Source organism: Manis javanica, chromosome 4, assembly GCF_040802235.1.
Source record: "Manis javanica isolate MJ-LG chromosome 4, MJ_LKY, whole genome shotgun sequence".
Taxonomy (NCBI): Eukaryota; Metazoa; Chordata; class Mammalia; order Pholidota; family Manidae; genus Manis; species Manis javanica.
The window spans coordinates 66,276,993-66,291,945 of record NC_133159.1 but is presented as its reverse complement, the minus strand read 5'-3'; the positions used below and the strand labels follow the sequence as shown (position 1 = coordinate 66,291,945).

Here is a 14,953-nt window from a genome sequence, read left to right as displayed (position 1 = left end):
TATTATGCTCAGTGAAATAAACCAGGCAGAGAAATACAAATACCATGATTTCATTTATTTGTGGAATCTAAAAGCAAAACAAAACAAAATGAACAAAATAGTGGTAGACTCATGGATACTGAGAAATGATTAGTGGTTATCATGGGGGAGGGGGAAAGGAATAAAGGGGCACAAAAATTTTTGATCATAATATAAGTTGGTCACAAGGATGGAAGTACAGTATCAAGAATATAGCCAATGGTTCTGTAACATCTTTCTGTGTTGACAAATAGTAACTGCACTAGTTGGGGTAAGGACTTACTAATGGGTGTAACTGATGAATCACTCTGTTGTGTACTTGAAACCAATATAATATTGTAGATCAACTATACTTCAATAAAAAAATAAAGAGAAAATAAATTTCTTGCCCCAAATCCTACATCTATTTAATGGTAGAATGTAGTTTGTAATCCTTTTTCTTCTGACTTTCTCCATTGCTTCTAAATTGACTGTTCATAAGTGGCTAAAGCAATTTTTTGCAAAGATATGTCATTCTTTGCATGAATATAATCAGTATATTTGCCATCTTACTGTCCCTTACATGTGTACAGAAAATTAGTAAAGGATCAACTTATATTTTTCTGTGGCTTCAGCAATTGGAGGATGGTAAAAGAAACAGTGAATGGCTCTGTGTTACTTGGAAAGACTCAGAGGGAAAAAATTTAGTTAACCAGTATAAAACTTACAAAGACATTAGTTTTAGTTAATTTGTGTACAAACTAACATGTTCCACTATTGAGTATATGAATTTATGTATATCAAAAATAAGGAATTTATGTTAGTTAAAAACAGAAAACTAGTTAATAGAAAACAATTGAGATTTCAACTGGTGTTAATTATATTCTGTTAAATGAGTTCATATCATGGTAGACTTGTTCAACAGTCACAATGGAAAAGGAATAAGGTGGGGAGAATACCAACTCATGGTAAAGAAGGAAAGCTACTTAGAGGAAATTTGAAGTTCTGAGAACATATCTTTTAAAGTATACTGAGCCTTTATTAAACAACTACTTTGTGCATATCAGAATAGCACAAAGAAAGGCCATGTACCTTATGCTCTGGATATCAGCCTGACAAAAAATATAAATTCACATCACAGATCTATCCCTTGAAAACTATGGAAGTTGAGTATTTGTTTAACTTTTGAAACTTAATTTCTTTGTCCATAAAATGAAAATAGTAGTAGTACCTATATCAGTGGCTCTTGGGTGGATGGGTGCAAATAAGATTTTATATATCAAACATTTAGCACCATACCTGGCTGATATTAATGACTCAATAAATGCTATTATTATCATAAGTCTATGTATACTAAGATTCTAGAGTAGTTGGGAAAGAAAAAATACACATATATCTAAAATCCAGAATCAGGTGCTAAATTACATAGTTATCATTACAAATACAGAAAAAGGAGTTAGGAGATAAAATACATTGAGTGGTAGAGGAGTTGGAAGAAATCCAGGGAGACCTCCATTAAAGAGGTGGCCCTAAACCAAACTTGGACCTTCAAAGGTCTTTAGGACCCAGAGTAGGCCTAGTAAGCCTCGGGGAACATGACTTTATTTAATCACACAGCAGCCATCTCATAGATACTGCATTTGACAGCTAATAAATTTGTTGTCTGAAGAGTCATGCACATAAATGTAGCTACAAGGGAGTATATATTGAACACCACCTTTAGCCAAGCACTGCTCTAAGTGCTTTATAACTATCATGTCTATTTGTAACAATCTCATGAGGTAGGTTGTATTACTTTCTCTCTTTACAAATGAGAAAAATGAAGTACAGAGAAGTTAAGTAAGTTGCCTGAGATGTACAATCAGCTAGTAAGTGACAAAGATGAGAAAGAGCTCCAAGTATTCATCTTTTTAATAAATAATACATACCTGCAGGGGGTAGGAAATATAGCATTGTTTGGCTAAAAATTGTTCTGATTTCTGGGAGAGTGGTAGCCTTCAGCAAGAGAAAGAATATCAACTAACTAAAATTCCAATTTTATTACATTAATTTTAATTCTTAGAATGAAAAATACAGTATTTACTTGGTTATAATTTGACTAAACCAGCAAAAGAGAAAAATTTGAAAAGTCTATAAAAACCCCATCTACATTATCATGGCATTAGAAAAGTCTGTGGTTAGTAAATCCTACTCATGTTTTCTCCCTATCAAAATAATAACCCTGTGGAAACTTGGGTGTTAGAATTTAGCTATGCCTGCAAATGGATTTCATATGTGGCTAAATCTATCTGCTTTACATTTGTACTTCATCTCAACTTGGAATAATTCTAGTTCATTTATTTTATATAGAAAACTTACACACTAAAATGATAGTTTAAGTATAAAGGGTGGTTCAAATATAGGAAACCTGCAAAGTTCTATTGAGTTCTCAAATAACTCCTGATTTTCCAGATGCAATTTATTCAATTTACCCTCATTATCCTCACTTTATCCCTCCAACAAGAGGTCTTCAGGCCATTTTATGGTCCTGTGGATATTAGCACTTTTAATAGGGGTTGGATACAAAGTGAGAGAAGGTGAAATTTAAATCAGCCCATTCTGCTGCTACTTTATTAGTTTTAAACTGAATCTTTTGACTGGGTCAGAAAATTAGCAGCTCTAATGGAAATATGATTTATTTTTAATGTAACATATCCAATTTTTGACCTTTCTTTATTCAGCTATGTCAAAAAGAGTTTATTTGGTCCCATGATACCTTATACCAACCTATGCTTGGATATTATGTGAGTATTATGAGAGCTTAATAAAGGGGTCTGAGCTTTTTAGTGTTATATTCAGTCATACCCAAGGCTGCTGCTTGCAAAAGACTCCTCTAACTTCAAGTCAGCAGCTATTTCTACCCAGATTGAATATGACAAATTTTTTGTCTTGAGACTTCTGAAATTCATTTCCATTTCTCAACCTCTTCATTTCTCAGCATTCCAGCTCTGTGCACATAGCCATGTTTTTGCACATTCTGCTCTCTGTTTTTACTGTCCTGTCCTCTAATTCTCAGCCTGGCATACATTATGTATCTGTCAAATGTCTGCTCAAATAACGCCTTTTTTAATTAGCCAGCATATTGACTATTTTCCCTCTGTGCTCTCAAAGGGTTCTATTCATACTATTTATTATTTATCATGTTTATCTATCTTCTGCATTAGATCATGAGTTCCTTGAAAGCTTAAAATACACTTAAGCTTTATCTGGTTCAGTATCTGGCACAAAATAAAAACCTACAATAGGTTTCCTAAATAAAAATTAATAAAGTTAAGATATTTGAGTGTTTACTATGTTAGGCAGTGTCAGGCAGGCAGGCAGTTTATATGCATGATTCCACAATATGACTCTAGGCATTAGGCACTACTGTTATTCCTATTTTCATATAAGGAAACTGAGACACTGGGGGATTAAATAAACTGTCCAAGGTACTTAGTGAACAAGATGCAAAACCAGGGATTTCAGCCCTAATAGTGACTTCAGAGTGTGTACTCACTAAGTATGACCATTCTGAGTGGATGAAGAAATGGATGAATCACTGCATGCTCTAATTGCATATTTAGATCCTGCTTAGGCATACATGAAAAGTACTTACTGGCATGTATTATGTCACATACAGAAGACACAGGTGGTGTCTTAAAAACATTCAAAAGGAAACATACATTATGTTCATTGGTAAAAAGCTGTTATTCTTATACTAGAAACAATAGAGACACAGTGAGTGGTCACTTTTACACAATTTGGAATAATAAAAACTTTATGGATACACTTAAAGCTTAAAAGATAAAAAGTTTTTACCAAGTAAGAAACAGAAGATGGGAAGATCAGGTGGGAGGGGCTACAAAAGCAAAAAGAGCAATTCAAATTTAAAATATAAATAAAAATAAATAACAATGACTCCCACAAAACATATACTGTAGTTCTATAATACGTCAGGATCCACCCACAGTTCATATTCAACCTATTTCATCAGATAATATATTTTTTCAAGTTCTTGAGCTCATTGGATCATCTCATTAACTCTTAAATATGCTCAAGTTTTTCTCTTACAGAAGTAATGAGAAGAGTCCATATTGCATCATTCCATTTACATATATAATTTGTCCATCAAATTACTCTATGGTGGACAATCTCAGAACAGTAGTTGCCTCTGTTCCCTTAGGAGTGGGGGATGGCAGTTTCTGATTAAGTAGCATGAGTCCATGAATAGATATCAATTTGTGCCACATCTCCAATATGCATTAAGTAGTAGTAGAGGTAGTGACATCTTGTTTTCTTCCTGACTTTAGCAGAAGTGCCTGTTTCTTACTTAAATGGAAAAACAGATCACTGGAGAAGAAGAGTCCAAAAATAGAACCACATTAACATGGTCAATTGATTTTTTGATAAAAGGTCTAAGGTAATTCAATAGGAAATAGAATCTTCCCCAAAAGATGTTGATATAAGTAGACAAACACTTGAAAAAAAAATGAAGCACAATCCTTCCCTCAAACCACTCACAAATATTGATTGGAGATTGATGATTAAACATAAAGGAGGACATTATTAAGTTTGTAGGAGAACATCTGGTTTTAGGAAAATGTGTCTTATCTAACACACAAAAAGGAAGAACATGATAAAAGGATAACTTATAAAGGATAACTTATAAATGGACATCTCCCCAAAAGGTATCACTAAGAAAATTAAAGGACAAGTCACACCTGGAGGAAACATTCAAAATGCATATGTATCTGACAAAGAACGTACATCCACAGAATGACAGAAGTTCCTACATATCAATAATAAAATGACAAACTAACAAAGGCATGAGCAAAGATTTGAACAGATACTGCATAAAAATGCATAAAGCAAATGGCTAATAAGAATATAAAACATTGCTTATCAACCATCATCAGAGCACAGCAAAGCAAAACTACAGAACCATATACTTTACATGCATTAGAATAACTAAAATTTCGACTGTCAACAGCAAATACTGTCAAGCATGAGGAACAATTGAAACTCTTACATTTTGTTGGTGCTGTGTAAAATTTTACAGCCACCTTGAAAAACTGACAATGTATTATAAAGTAAAGCATACACCTCCTTTATAGCCCCAGAATTCTACTCTTTGGTATTTGCTCCCCAACCCCCATATTAAAATGTCTACACACAAACTTGTTTATTTCAGCTATATTCATAATCTCAAAACAAAAAACCCAAATTTCAATGAACTGGAAAATGCATAAACAAATTGTATACTCACACAAAGAACTATTTAGCACAATAAAAATGAAAGCACTTAAAGCACTTGGACTACAGAAATTAGAACAATGTTGACAATGTTGATATAGAAAAGAATATGAGGGAACTTTCTGGGGTGATGGAAACATTCTCTATATTGATTGAGATAATACATTGTCAATTTGCTAAGGAGGCTGTAAAATTTTACTCTGCACCAGCAACATGGTTACATGGGCATATACATTTGTCAAAATTCATTAAAATGTTCTCTTAATATGCATTTCATTCCAAGTAAATTTTACCTAAATGTAATTTTGTCTCAATATGAAACATATAAATTAGTAAAAAAAAATGTATGCATTGGAATACTTGTACATGGCTAGTAGAAATGTAGAATGTTTGAACTGCTGGAAAACAATTTGGAGGCTCCTCAAAAAGTTAAGCATAGAATTACCATATGATCTGGCATCTCAATTCCCAGATGCCTATCCAAATAAACTGAAAATAGCATTCAAACAAATACATGCATATTCATGTTCATCACAGAGCTATTCACAACAAAAAAATAGCCCAGATGTCCATCAACAGAAAAACTGATAAACAAATCATGATACAGACATAGAATGGAATACTATTAAGCCATAAAAATGAATGAATTACTGATATATTCCATACATGGATAAACCTCAAAAATATTAAGCTAAGTTAAAAAAGTCAGACACAGAGGTCAAATACTGTGATTTCTATTTGTACAAAATATCCAGAATAGATAAATCTATTGAGACAGATACAGATTGGTAGTTGTCATGGGATAAGGGAAGGTGGGCTTGGGGGGAAACTGTTTAACAGTTTTATGTTGAGGAGATGGAAATGATTTGGAACTAGACAAAGATGTTGACCACACTACATTGTGAATATACTAAATGCCCTGGAATTGTTCACTTTAAAATGGTTAATTTTATGTTAGGTGAATTTCACCTAAATAATTTTTTTAAAGGAACATGCAACAGCTTCACCTTTTATTGTCTAGTTAAAATTTCTGAATAGTAGTAATGAATATCTAAAAACGTGATGCACAAAGACCTTTCTAAACCTGAGAATCTGTAATTATCTGGTGATTGCATTATATAGAGAGAAAACATGCTCTTATATGTTTCAACTTTTTTATTGAAGTAAAACATATATACAGAAAAATACCTCAGAGTACTACAGTATAGTGAATTTTCTCAACTTGAACATATCTTATAATAATTAGCCCCAAATATCAAGAAACAGATTACAGTACTTTAGAGATCTCCATGTGCCCTTTATAGCACAAGTGTCATGTCCACCCCCACGTTTAATTGCTCTACTGACTTGAAAGAGTATAGATAGGTTTTACCTACATCCCATTACATAAATGGAATCATATAGTAGCCTTTTGTGTTTGGCTTCTTCAGTTTCATATTTGTGAAATTATTTTGTTGCTTGTAATCGTAAATCTTTTCATTACTAAGAAATGTCTCACTCATGACTATACCATAATAAATTTATTTATTCTTCTGCTGATGAATATTTGGAAAGCTTCCAGTTAGGTTTAGGGTTATCACTAGGGTTATACTTATAACCTCTATAGTTTTAGGGTTTACATTTAGGTCTAAAATTAACAATTTTAATATGGTGTGAAGTATGCATCAAAGCACCTCTTTTTTTGCATATGGATATGGAATTTACCACCATTTTTTAAAAGATTGTACTGTATCCATCGAACTGCCTTTGTACTTCCATAAAGTAACTTGTCCATAAATCTTTGGTTTTATTTCTTATTTCTTAATCTTTTGTAATGATCTGTTTACCTATTTATGTATCTTGATGTCAGTGCCTCACTGTTTTGATGCCAATACTATTCTTGCTTAATAAGTTCATGCTTTATTCAGGTAGTATTGGACCAGCTTTATTCTTTATCAGTATTTTTTCTTTTTTTTTTTTTTGCTCTCCTAAATTTTTTCATTTCTCTACCAGTTTTAGAATTGGCTTGTCAATATCAATGTTTTGCTTCATATATTTTGAAGCTATGTTCTTAGGTGCACAAACATTAAGAATTGCTATGTATTCCTCTTGAATTGACCCTTTATGAGTGAAATGACGTTTGTCCTTGATAAGGTTTTTTGTTCTGATATCTGATTTATTTGATACAAATACAGTTACGTCATCTTACTTTTCTTTAGTATCAGCATGGCATATCTTTTCCACCCTTTAAATTTTAAATTATTTGTATCTAATTATATATAAAGTATGTGTGGACAGGCAGCACAAAGTTCACTTTTGCTTTTTTATTCAATATGACAATCTATACGTGTTAATCGACATGTTTTATACCATGTGCAATAATTCGTTATTTATATGATTATGGATAATCTGCTATTTTTCTTTATTTTCTTTTTGCCCTATGATCTTTGTCCTGTTTCCCTCTTTTACTATAATCTTCTTCCTTTGTATAATTAAATTTTATGATTTCATTTTATTCCTTTTGTTGGATTATTAGCTAGAACTTTTTTTAATTAATGGTTGCTGAGAGTTTGTAGACTACATCCTTAATTTATAATAGTCTATCATCAACTGACATTATCTCATTTCATCTAGAGAATAAGAATGTTATAATATTTTACTTCCATTTCTTCCCTACTGATATTTGTACTATTTTCTTAATATACTTGACTTTTACATGACTTATGAACACCACACTTAGTATTATATTGTTTTAAAAAGTGAATTATCTTTTATAGAGATTTAAATAATAAGGGAAATTAACCTGTGGATTTTCTCATGTAGTTGTGATTTCCAGTTCTCTTTACTCCTTTATGTAGATCTGTAGTTCCATGTGATATCATGATCCTTCTTTCTGAAGGACTTTCTTTAACATTTTATGTAGTCCAGCTATGCTACTGGCAATGAATTCTTTCAGCTTTTGTATACATGAAAAGTTTTCATTTTTGTGCTATTTTTGAAACATACTTTTTTTCTGGAAAAAGAATGCTAGGTTAATATATTCCCTGCCATCAATACATTAAAATTTTTGCTCCGTTGTTTTCTTGCTTGCATTCTTTGCAAAAAGAATTGGCTTTGATCCTTTTGTTCCTCTGTATATGTCTTTTTCTGTCTTCTTTTCAGATTTTTTTAAATCACTAGTTATGAGAAATTTTATATTTTATGCTCCTTGGTGGAGTTCTCTTCATATTTTTTTTGTCTTCAGGTCCGTTGAGTTTATTGGATCCCTGGGTTTATAATTTTCATCCAATCTGTGAACTTTTTGGACCTCATTTCTTCACAGTTTTGCCCTCTCCCTACTCCACTCCAGGGAATCTATTTACAGAAATAATAGGCCATTTGAAGCTGTTCCACAGCAACCTGATGCTCAATGGATTTTTTAAGTCATTTTTATTTCTGTGTGTCATTTGAGTAGCTTTTACTGTCATGCCTTCAAATATACCAGTCTTTTTTCTGCAATGTATAATCTGTTGTTAATCCCATCTAATGTTATTCTTATTTTAGACATTGTGTTTTTTATTTCTACAAGGCAGATTTGGATCTCTTTTATATCTTCTATGTCTCTAGCTAATTTTTTAACAGTTATGATAATTGTGTAATGTCCTGTTTACTACTTGAAGTATCTTAATTTATTCTCAGTTACTTTCTATTGATTGATAATTCTTCTCAAGGGTTATATTTTTCTGTTTCTTTGCATGCCTGCTAATTTCTGATTGGAAGCCAGACACTATTAATTTTACATTGTAGTGCACTGGATATCTTTGAATTTCTACAAATAGTCTGAGCTTTGTTATAAGATGTGGTTAAGTTACTTGGAAACAGTTGGGTCCCTTCAGATCTTGTTTTTTAAAATGTGTTAGGTGGTACCCACGACATATTTGGTTTAGTCATAATTATGCCCCAATACTGAGGTAGTACCCTGTAGGCACCTACTCAATGTAAATTATGAATTTCTCCAGTGTGGCTGGTGAGGAAAATACTAGTTTCACACATATGTGAGCGCTATCTGCTTTTCCCTTTATATTATCTTTTGGTTCTTTCCCTGGTCTTGGATAGGTTCCACACATGCATATTCTAATCAGTACTCTACTGAATACTCGAGGCACTTCCTCTGCAAATCTTTGGAATTCTCCCTCTGCAAAGTTATCTCCTCTCCTGTAACCTGTCATGAGACCTCCAGCCATGCTGGTTTTCCTGGTTTCTTGGCAAAGTGTCTTCTAGTCAGGAAGTCTACTAAGCTCTAGATTACCATTCTCTTCTGGCAAAACTATAGGGCTTATGCCATTTATGTCATGTTTCTCAGTGAGTATTCTTCTTTGTTGTCTAATATTTCATGTCTCAAAAACCATTGGCTTATATATTTTGTTTTCTTTTGGTTGCTTCAGGCAGATATGGAAGTCTCAATAACACCGTTTTATAAACAGTATTTCTTGATTTTAATACAGTTCAATTTAATAGTATTTTTTGAAATGTGCCTTTTTTATGTCCTGCTAAAGAAAATGTAGAATGTTACAAAAATGTCCATCTATATTTCCTCTTTAAAAGTTTGTTACACGTTTATTTTGATCATTGACCTTGAACTGAATATTTGGTGTAGCATAAGGATCAGTATTTTTTTAGTCACATATAATTTTGGAGTTGACTCAACACCACTGAAAGGATCACTCCCTTTTCACTATACTTCAATATTTATTATAAATGAGGTGACTACATATGCATGAATTTCAATCTTACTTAATTGGTCAGTTTTTCTATACTTGTGCTAGTACAAAATTGCTATAATCATATGGTTTCATAGTACTCATTGGTGTCTGTACTATAAGTACTCCAAATTGGTTCATTTTTAAGACTATCTAAGTAAATTTTGTCTTTTATAAATCCATGTTTTTATATTCTTAGTAAAAATGATTTCCTTTATAATACCACATACCCTTATTGTGAAAATAAGAAAAATATCAAAAAGAAGAAAATGAAGAACTATTTTTTATACATCTCTCCAAATTACCAACTTTTACCTTTGAGAGTTTTTCTTCTATTTTCTTTCTGCTTATTTTTAGAATTGATAACAATGATACACTGAAGTTATATTGTCTGGCTTTTCAAATATCAAATTTGTAATTATATAAGCAATGTAATCACTTAATTATAGAAAATTATGAAATAAAGAACATAAATAGTTTTAAATATTCACTTCTTCTCACTGTTAAATTTTGCCATATTCATTGACAAATTTTAAATGTATTTATTATGCTCTCATGAGATTGTGGCATAATGATCTTTAAACATCCCAAACCAAAACTTCACATATCATAGTAAGTAGATATAAAGCTGAACTCGTGATAGAAAAAAAATCTTCAATTGTATGGTTTATGGTCTTACAGTTAAAAAAATTCAATGACTCAATTAATTTTTATGATTTGTAATGATGCAGTAAGTCATTGTTCATTTGCCTTTACAGTGAAAATGACAATTATGGTTCTCAAATCTACTTTAATTTTTGGATTTGAGAAAGCGAGAAAAAAATGTATTCATGGGTAATTCTCTCTAGTGCTCCAATCAAGAAAATAGTTGAGCCATTGAAATGATTGTTTGTTGTTCTCCAAGAGGATATCAAATTTGCAATACAGTCAATCCGAACTGTGGCACCAGGCTGTGAATTAATAAGCAAATTTCTTAGGACTTGGGAAGTACATGAAAAAGAAGTGCTGAGGGAAAGATGATGATTTGCTCACAGGTTATTAAATCTAGCTCACAGATATTAAGGCCCAAAGTATGAAAAGGAAAATTATTCTGCCCTAATTTTCTGTTGTTTCCTGTTATTTTATGTCTGTATGAATAGATGTAATTTATCATTTCCTAATCAGTAAGAGTAGTTCTTAAGTATTATTTAATAGAATATGTAGTTTGTAGTGTTTTCTGATTTGGGGTCTTTTTTGTTGCTATTTTTATTTTGCTATACTAAGATTTTTCTCTGTTGTTTTCATGTGCTTAGCTATATATAAAATACGTTGGTTACTGCTTCTTAATTTCACCTCTATGGATATTCTAATATTTACTAGAGTAATTAGGGTAATATTAGAATTAATAGCTTTTGCAGGTAACTCATTATTTTCTTAGGTACCTATAAGATTTTTTTTCATTTATCAAAGAAAGTAAAATATTTTATGAGATTGTATCTATGTGTGGAATTCCATTCATTTATTCTGTAACTCAGTCTTTTACTTTGTATATTTAAATTTTCCCCTCTCACTGAGGAAATTTTCCATGGCTTATATCTTTACTTATAGTGTCACTTTCAATTACTTTTTTCTTTCTAAGATAGACTTATAACATTCAAGTTAAATTTCATTTCTTTATCATCCATACTTTTCATCTTTTCCTTCATCAGATTGCCTTTTTTCCATTCTGTCCATTGTCGAGGAGCATTTCATGTTTACTAACCATGTCACTAATTATGAACCCAGTGGCAAATTCTCTTTTAAAATTTTTCTGATGCTTTTTCATTATGTTCACGTATTTTGTTTGTTTTTGTCCTTTTCTCTCCCACTTTTGTCTCACACTGATGTTTTTTTAAATCTGAACACAACCTAAACTCTTCTTTCTTTCCAATACTAAGCAGCATGTTTTTGTATATTCTATTGACTACATTCTTCATGCGGCACCCAGAGTAATCCTTTTAAATCACAAGTCTAATCATATGATTAGACTAACCCTGTGGTTCCCTTGATTATAGTTCTTCAATCATCTCCTATTGTACTTACTGAAACAAACAAATAAACAAAATGTCTGAAAAGGCCGTGCATAAACTTGTTCCTATCCATGTTTCTATCTTCTCATCTAGGAACTCTTCTCTTTTTTAAATGCTTTCACATATGCTTATTCAATATGAAAACTGCATTTCTAAAGGCAAAGCATCAAAAACATTAATATTTTTAAAAAGATATCTAAGGTCTTGAGATTGAATAATTAATATTTAAATATAGTTGACCATTGAACAATGCAGGGATTAGGGACAGCAACCTCCATACTGTCAAAAATCCATGTATAACCTCTGACTTTTCCAAAGCTTAACTAACAGCCTATCACTGATGGGAAGCCTTAGTGATAACACAGTCGATTTACACATATTTGTTATGTTATATATGTTATATACAGTATTCTTACAATAAAGTGACATAGAGAAAAGAATGTTTTCCAGATTGCTGCAAATATCCAAAAATTTTTCAAATGTATTTATTGAAGAAAATCCACATGTACGTGGAACCTCACAGTTCAAACCAATGTTATTCAGGGTTAACTATACTCACAGATTATTCTCAAGGATTCTTATATTTCTGAGAGTCTGCTGATTAGAAAATTTCCAAATATATTAAATTATAGACTTCTACTTCTCTCACAGAATTTGTATGTTTGCTTTAGTGTTTTCCTATGCTCCCCTCACAAACAAGACTATACACAATAAACTGAATAGACTGGCAGCCATTGAAATGCTCCATTGATCCATTTAGTATTTAGCTAACATAACCATAATAAAAAAAGCAGGAAGTAACTCATCTTTGTCATCAAAACTCTTTTGCAGCAGTTTTCTATCCACACTGCTTTGTGTACTATATAATCTGAGCTTTATAACCTAGTTATTTAAATAAGTGGTCCGTAAGCTGCTGAAAATATTGCACTGTGGCCCTAACCTTCATGGCAAAGAAGAGCTGAAATTTATTACAAACATATTATATGACAGATATATACTCATTCATATCATTCCCCACAGCAGCCTTATGTGATTAGTTAACCAATGAAAAGGAGTTTCAGAGAGACAATAATTTGCTTAAAGTCTGCCACTTTTAAACTAGAATTTATACTCAAATACAAACAGTTTGGATGTAGAATTCCTGTACTTAGCCAGTAAGTTGACTAATTACTTCAGCAATGGCTTATTCTTAATATATGAATGGTAACAGGAAGCTTTCACATTATATAAAAATTTATATAAGAACTGAATAATTTAAAACAAAATCAAGTAAATTCACTTTAAAGGCATCTGAAAGACTTTAAATAGGCCTTACCACTTTATCAATACAATAACCATTTTAATAACCAGAATAGTTGCTAGGATTTGGTCCTTCAAAATAAAGACAGATGAAAAGGAGCAAATACTCTTTTACCATCCCTTCTCGTTAATATATTTGGATTATACTTATGCAAAGAAACTAGAAGCAAATATTTTGAGATCATAGAAGATAACCTAATTACCTCACAACCAATAGGATAATTAATTTAGGAAATTGTAACAAATGGAAATATTTCTCTTTTAAAGATCACTTGTTAGTTTATGGTGCTTACTACCTTACAGCTTGATTTTTCAAGAGCCCTTTTATAACTCAGAGTTATCATTACCATGATACACAAGAAGCATTTCTAAAATAAAAACAGCATTTGGAGCACATCTGTTTCAATGATACGCTTTAAAGAAATTTGCATCTATTGGAATCTGATGGCTTGTCTGCGTGTTGCTCTGAGAAGGTACTCTGCATGACTCAAAATTAGCCTGTGTATCAGGAGAGATGGGTGTTGCCATAGTAAGTACACATTTTTTAATTGAATAGCAAACTAACAGGCACATAAAACCCACATAACTTGTTGGCACATAAATTGACTCTCCTGGGGCCACAATTAAACATATTCCTCTTCTGAAATATTTTGCTATTTTGCCTGGGTTTTGTTTATATAGTAGAGTCATACATCTTTTGCAGCCTGAAGGCTTCTTTCCTCAGCTATCCCGTCTTTCTCACTTCCCTTCACTCATTGAACTACAGCTTTCCTAGTGCAGGAAAGAACTACTTTGTGTAAAAGAAGGCGTTCAGATTTTTTAAATTATGCTTTTAACATGGGTTTCCATGCTCTGATTTCTAATACATATCTGGAATATCCACATCTAAACCATTATGGGGAAACGATATTAAATATGACTCAAGAAATTCCTCATTTTCATTCTAGAGTTACCCATAAAACAGAGATTGCGGTACATAACATGATTTAAACATGAAACCTTGATATTTTACTAGATAAAAGTCAAGAGCTAAATTTGCAAACCACCCTGTTTTTTCAGAAGTCTGGTATTTATTCAGTCTTCTCTCCTTCCTTACACCCCACCCCCACCCCATCCAACCCAACTTATCCCTACCTTTCTTTGACACAGCAGTGGGAGCTTTTGTCCTTTTATTTTTTTTTTTCTCCACTTGCATATTACAGACTCACATCTCCTTATTCATTCTGTGCTTCAAAAGAAAGCCCTTTCATGGTATGTCGCAGGTGATACAGCAATTTGCAGACTGATACTCTGCCTCCCTTTCCCATTTTGAAGATTATTTTTTCTGGTTTTACTGTAATCACAATGAAGCATTTGGAGAGGACGGTCATTTGGACTCATATCCGAGTTATTTTTGGAAGCACATTGACAAATTTTTAAGTAGACATTGTACTTTACAAAGAATGCTCTTCTGAGATCACTCTGGCTTGAACAATAAGAAAATTCAAGACTACGGAGGCAAGCACAACAGGATATCCATAAGTAACAACGCCTACTTATCAACTAGGGTCAGCTTAACAGACTTGTTCCTGACTGTGACAAACAGCGAGCAGAATTTTTAGAGAGGCTGTAAGCAGAGAA

The 14,953-nt window shown here is 32.2% G+C and overlaps 1 long non-coding RNA gene across 2 annotated transcripts in view; it reads right to left on the bottom strand.

Moving 5' to 3' along the window:
* Window positions 1–14,626, bottom strand: part of LOC140848698 (uncharacterized) — a 278,561-nt gene extending 263,935 nt beyond the window's left edge. For both annotated transcript variants that reach the window (XR_012129804.1, XR_012129803.1), the window contains exon 1: window positions 14,468–14,626. This is a non-coding gene — a long non-coding RNA (uncharacterized lncRNA). The remainder of the gene's footprint in view (window positions 1–14,467) is intronic.
* Between the last annotated feature and the right edge of the window lie 327 nt (window positions 14,627–14,953).